This window comes from Terrapene carolina, unplaced genomic scaffold (genome assembly GCF_002925995.2).
Source record: "Terrapene carolina triunguis isolate 2854851 unplaced genomic scaffold, T_m_triunguis-2.0 Scaffold926, whole genome shotgun sequence".
Lineage (NCBI taxonomy): Eukaryota > Metazoa > Chordata > Testudines > Emydidae > Terrapene > Terrapene triunguis.
This window is the reverse complement of record NW_020665277.1, coordinates 3,493,170-3,499,233: the sequence shown is the minus strand read 5'-3', so window position 1 is coordinate 3,499,233 and position 6,064 is coordinate 3,493,170.

Below are 6,064 nucleotides of genomic sequence, written 5' to 3'. Positions count from 1 at the left end.
ATAACATGTGGAGGGCGACTCTGGCTTGCCATTTCCGTGTGAGGTGATGTTTATTATTTCTGTCAACAGTAAATATACGTGGCCCTCTGCATGCTCCTCTCCGGGGATCATTTGTTTAAATGAGAGCCTCTGAGCAGAGCCGCTCAGACAGACTCTGCTTCCCCTCAGCCAGTCTCTGCTCTTGAGAAAGGGACCAAGTGAAATGTTTGGAACTAGTGAAAGGAATACATCTTTACACAAATACAACCTACCGGTTGTAAACGAAAGGGTCAACGCAGCAGCTGTAACTGCTGAATCCTGCTCATGCTTGAGAGAAGATTTTAATGGCAACACCGATTATTACACCTGTGCCACCCAGAAGTAGTGTCCACACAGCATTCCGACCAGGCTCCTGTTAGCTCTGGCTAGCTAGGAGAGTGCCTCATGTGCTCTCGTTCGCTTGCAAACCTGCTGGTGTCCAGCGCAGGTGGCTGGGTGGAACAAGTGGGATGGCAAAGCACAGGGCTGTGTGGTGGGATAACATGGCAGGGTCTGATAGTCACTCTGTTCCTGTGATGGGACAGGGATGAGGGTGAATGTGGGGTTCCGGGGACATAAAGTTACCATTGTGTTTCCTGTTGTCTGGGACTTTTCCCAGCTCAGCCTGGCTCTGACCTAGGTTCTGTTTCCTGCGCCCCCCTTGAGTCCTGGGGTGCAGAGCATTGTCCTAGTTCAGTGGCACTATATTCTGACCCAACTCCCAGCCGCCCAAACCATCTCCCCTGACCCTGGGGCTGGGAGCAGAGCTGGCACAGAGCCCATACACCTGCGGAGGAGGCTTTCTGAGGAGAGGGCATTTCCAAAGGACATTTCTGCACCCAAGGCTCCTTCACACATTGCTAGAAGGCATAATGGGGCCCTAGTGTAGCCCCAGAGGTACAGGGGTATAATGTGTGATGGGCCATAACACAAGATCGGGCTGCCTGGTAAAGGAATCAGGAATGGGGCATGCAAGGGAGCTGGTGTGCATGTTACATAGAAAGTGACAAAGGTCCCCTCTCCAAGCAGCATATTATTGTTAATTATCTGTATTACCATAGCAGTGAGCAATCCTAGTCATGGACCAGCCCCTGGGGTGAGTGGCAGCTTCCTGACAGCTTAGCTAGTGGAGCTGCAGCACTGGGACAGAGGTGCCCCAGGCAGGGCAGCTCACCAGAGGGGCGCTGCAGCAGGCCTTTCTTCCAGGTATGTCTGAAATGACCCGCAGAGTGCTGCAGTGTGCTGTGCTTTCTTAGCAGAGGCTGGACTCGGAATGGCGGGGCCCGTACCTCTCCCCGAGAATGGTACTCAGCGACAGCACTGGTTATCTATGGAGGGGATGGGCTGGGCTGCCTGGATCTGCATGTGCAGCCTGCTCTGCGGAGGCCTTCGTTCCCACAATGCTGCCAGTGGAGTCATCCTTATTCACCCCCTGGTGCTAGGCATCAGGATTTCCCCAAACATGCAGAAAAAGCAGACTCCTGGACTCCTGTGACCCATGCTGTTCATGTTGGGAAATCCCAGCTCCCAGCCAAGCGTATCTGGCAGGCTGTAGGTTTAGAAATACTTCAGAAAATAATCCTTCAGCATCAGCCAGGCCAACAGAAATGTACATGTTGCAGAGCAAATATTGGTGGGGATTTGTTTTTTCTAAGTGCTCTGCAGGCTCCAGTTCTCTCTGCCATTATGAACTGTCCCATCTGCTTGCCGGGGGAGACAGGGAAATGGACGGAGTTAAGGGAGAGGATCACTTCTTGGCAGTGCAAGGGATGTGTGGAATTTGGCTAGTTAGATCTTTGTGGATTTCCGTAAGCTGCAGCTCCCACTCCCTGCGCTCACATATTAATGGGACTCAGCAAGCTACGTTGGCTAGTCCACTACACTGACAGCTAGGGGTTAATGCAAAGTGTGACTTCCAAATCTTCTGAGATTTAAATATTTATCTGTATTCCCACTGATAAATGCAGTCAGGGGATTTCCCCTAAACCAAATGGTTTTCTTTTGTGTGCTCACCACAGGGAAGAAGGCAAGAACAAGTGAGATGGGTTTTAACCAGGCAGCAACTTTATCAGTCAAATTGCATCCCAGGTTCCCAGTGGGGGAAATCCCAGTGCAGTCCCTTGCACCCCATTGATTCCTTGCCACTTCTTTGGGTGCTCCCACCACAGGCAGAGCCAATCGTCATCACACTAGAAGGCTTTCTGGGCACCTCCAACTGCCCACTAGCAAGGGGGGACCCCAACACCCCCACTAGCACCATAGTAAAGCATATGGGGGGCAGTCCCCCCAGGATAGTGTCCCAACCCATGGGTCACATTTTCCCCCAGGGGATTAGATTCGTTGCCCCCCTTTGTACGGAGGTGCCCTTGGGATGCCATTGTGGATCTGGAGCCTAAACGAGCGAGTTCCTGGTCCAAGTGCATGCGGTGCCTGCCATGCCAAGAGAAAATCACAGCCTGCCTGAGGCCCAGGTGCGAGCACCTTGCTGAGTAACAGACTCCCTGGTAAGCCCAGTGCTGTGCCACCCTCAGCGCTGGGGATGCTGCAGTACATTCGAGGCGATAGACAGGGGGAGGTAAGCAGACAGGGTTAAAACCTGCCGTGCTTACGGCCCACCACCTGCCTTGGCTTCCCATCAGGTAGCTGCAGATAGGCCTTATAGGGCCTGGAGCGCTAGTGTCCTATAACCTCTGACGCACTCAGCCCCTGTATGGAAAGAGTGGGAGTCATATTCTCCCAGTGGCAAGCCCAGAATTACGGCCCTTTCCTAAACACTCCCATGAACTGGAATTTGGTAAGGAAGGAACGGTCCCCGTGCAGGAGCTGGGGACCCTCATGGGGTGGCTATTGAATCACATATGCCCGCGATGCCCATACAGGACACAGGTCCCCCTCACCAGAGCGGTGCAGAGCCTTGCTCACCCCAATTTGATCAGTTTTTGACGTGGACTGTGAGCCAGAGAGAATCATCGTCCCACCCCACGTCCTGTAATTTGAGTGTCCGCCCCAAAGACTCTCCCTGGGCTGAAGGGCTCACCGACCGGGAAGGGCCTGAAGAAAGCCAATGGAAAGGCTGCTGTGACGAATACAGCCTCGCCCCCCCGCATGGCAGCACTGAGATCTCATCTATCTGTGTCCCCACTGATAAATGCAGTGAGGGGATTTCCCCCTACACGGAATGGTTGTCTAACTAGAAGCACACGTAAGATGGTTTGCTATGGAGTCACTCTCCTTGTGCTTCATTGGGTAGTGTCCAGGCCCGGGCTCCAGGAGCGGGTGCACTTGGCTCTCGGGACTCTGTGATCCGAGTAAGCAGAACGGCCCTTCCTGTTGTATCCCTCTGTTTTCTCAATTAATGACACACTTCAGCCTCCAAGTCAAGGCAGCCATTTCCAGCCTGGTTCCTCATTCCTACGCCACACTAGCCCCCTGCTGTGTAAACCGAACACCCGGGACTGGGGAGTGGGGAGTCAGCTGGAGAAGAGAGGAAAATAATGACATTCCTCTGAGCTTTGCAGCTGGATCTCAGGATGCCAGGCCTGTTGTCCAAGCACAGAAGGGCTGTGTGAGGTGGGGCCGGAGCAGATGGTGGCAGGGAGTTAGCTGCTTCCCGTTCTGCAAGGAAAGCCAGAGGAAGGCGGGTCTCCTGGAGAGCGGCTTTGGCAGGCTCTGTGCTGGGGGAAGCAGCAGCCCTTATTGTGGTACTGAGTGTTTCACAACAAATCCACTTACTTTCCCTCTCAGCTGCCCTGACTCACTCTCTATTCTTCCCAGTTTCCCTCCTCACTTCTCCCCTTTCCTCTTGTCACCACTGCTGACGGTTTTCTTTTCTCAGCCCTGGCCCTAGTGACGGGTCTTTCATCCTCTCCTAGGGGTTACACCTTTTTTGGGGGGTTAGGGTGGGAAGAACCGGAGGGACAGTGACATGCTATCATGTGAATATTTAATGCAATTTCATTATTGAACTAACGTGCATATTTGTGGATAACTGAATTTCAGCATAGAACAAAATCATGTGTAGATGTGGTGCTGGTGAAAGGTGGCAGCCCAGGTGAATAAAGATCTGTGTGAAGATCCAAGGTGCATCAGCAGGACAAGCGTCTCAGGTACACACTGCCCTGCCAGCATGCCTCAACCCAATTACTGTGCTGGCAAAGACAGAGAAACCCATGGTGAAAGTGGTCCAATTCTCATTCACACACGTTTCTTGCAAAAGTACACACACTTCCCCCTGCCCTCAGGGCTGATGATACTCATCCAGTTCTGCCTCATGTTCTTTGTGCTGAAAGGTGCAGCCAGAAATCTGTTCCTGCAGCTGAACAGGGCTCTGACCCATGTAGGGGTTGCTGGATATGGGGAACCTCCTGTGGCACATTCCCACACTCTGTTGGGCTCTAGGCTTCTTTCACTATTGGGTGCCCAACCGGAGACACCTTTTGTGGGAGTGTCAGGATGCTGAGCACTTGTGACTGCAGCTGAAGTCAGTGGGAGCTGCGGGTGCTCACACAACTAGAAAATAAAGTTCCAGGTGTCTCAAGTTGGCCACCAATATCTGTAGCCAATTACAAAATGGCTTCTCTCTCTTAGTCCCTTTGACAAGCTCCCCAAGGATGAGAAAGGACCAAAGGACTGAGAGGGAGATTTGTCTGACAGCCCAAAGAATAGCTGCCATGGGCAAGTGGGGAAGGAAGGATGCTGGCTGGAACAGCAGCCCGGGACTCTGGTCTGTCCCTCACTGATGTTATCCCTGTGACCTGCACAGGCCACATGTGCGATCTGGCTAGAGGGATTGGAAGAAGCAAATGCACCGGGAGACCAAAGCAGGTTTTGGAGGGCAGAGGCGGAAGAGCCAGTGACCGTGCAAGCAGCATGAGGATAATGGAAATCACTCCCAGCTGAGGAGCGCAGCGCCACGAGGCTGGGGCTGCGAAACCTGGAAACAAAGTTGAAACAATAGAGTCTATGCTAAATAAATACACGAGCAAAGGACTAAACACTACAAAGCATATAAAACTCAGAAGACGAAGCACAGAGCACAACTCTGATTGCGGAGGGCTAGGTCCCTGTGACGTTGTGCAGTCTATATGGTTTTATAAAAATATAAGTGAATATAATGTAACTGGGATAGTTTTATAAAAATTTGGCAATAAGTGAATATAATGCAACTGGGATATGCTTCGTGCAAAAGGTCTCTTGTAAGGTATCATTACAAAGTACATAATCTACTGAGTATGATCATCTGATTTGTATAAATGTACCACTCTGGTATCTAAAACTAGAAATATAAAATGTAACTCTGAGGGCCTATTGTAATTATGTAAAGTGTGGGCCATTAATGATGGTTTGGAATCTTGATGACTCCCATTGTCTGCAGATGGCTGTTTACCTGTGAGTCTTCCTGTATATGTGTGTGCTGGCAAGTGAGTAATGAAGTCTTGCAGTGACATGTGATCATGTCACCTGAACTGGAATCCATCTTTAACCTGGTGCTTTTCCAGTGAGGGGGGGTGAAAACCCAGAGGGACAAAGAGTTCCCGCCTTATGCAAAAGATATATAAAGGGGTGGAAGAGAACAGAGGGGGAGAGGAGCCATCATGGAGAAGCCCCTAGATAACACCTAAGCTGGAACAAAAGCTGTACCAGGGGAAAGAATTGTGCCCAGGCCTGGAAGGTGTCCAGTCTGAGAAAAACTTACTGAAGCATCTCTGAGGGTGAGATTATCTGTATTTAGTTTGATTAGGCATAGATTTGCGCATTTTATTTTATTTTGCTTGTGACTTACTTTGTTCTGTCTGTTACTACTTTGAACCACTTAAATCCTACTGTCTGTATTTAATAAAATCACTTTTTATTTAGTAATTTACTCAGAGTATGTATTAATACCTGGGGGAGCAAACAGCTGTGCATATCTCTCTATCAGTGTTATAGAGGGCGAACAATTTATGAGTTTGCCCTGCATAAGCTTTATGCAGGGTAAAACGGATTTATCTGGGTTTAGACCCCATTGGGAGTTGGGCATCTGAGTGCTAAAGACAAGCACACTCCT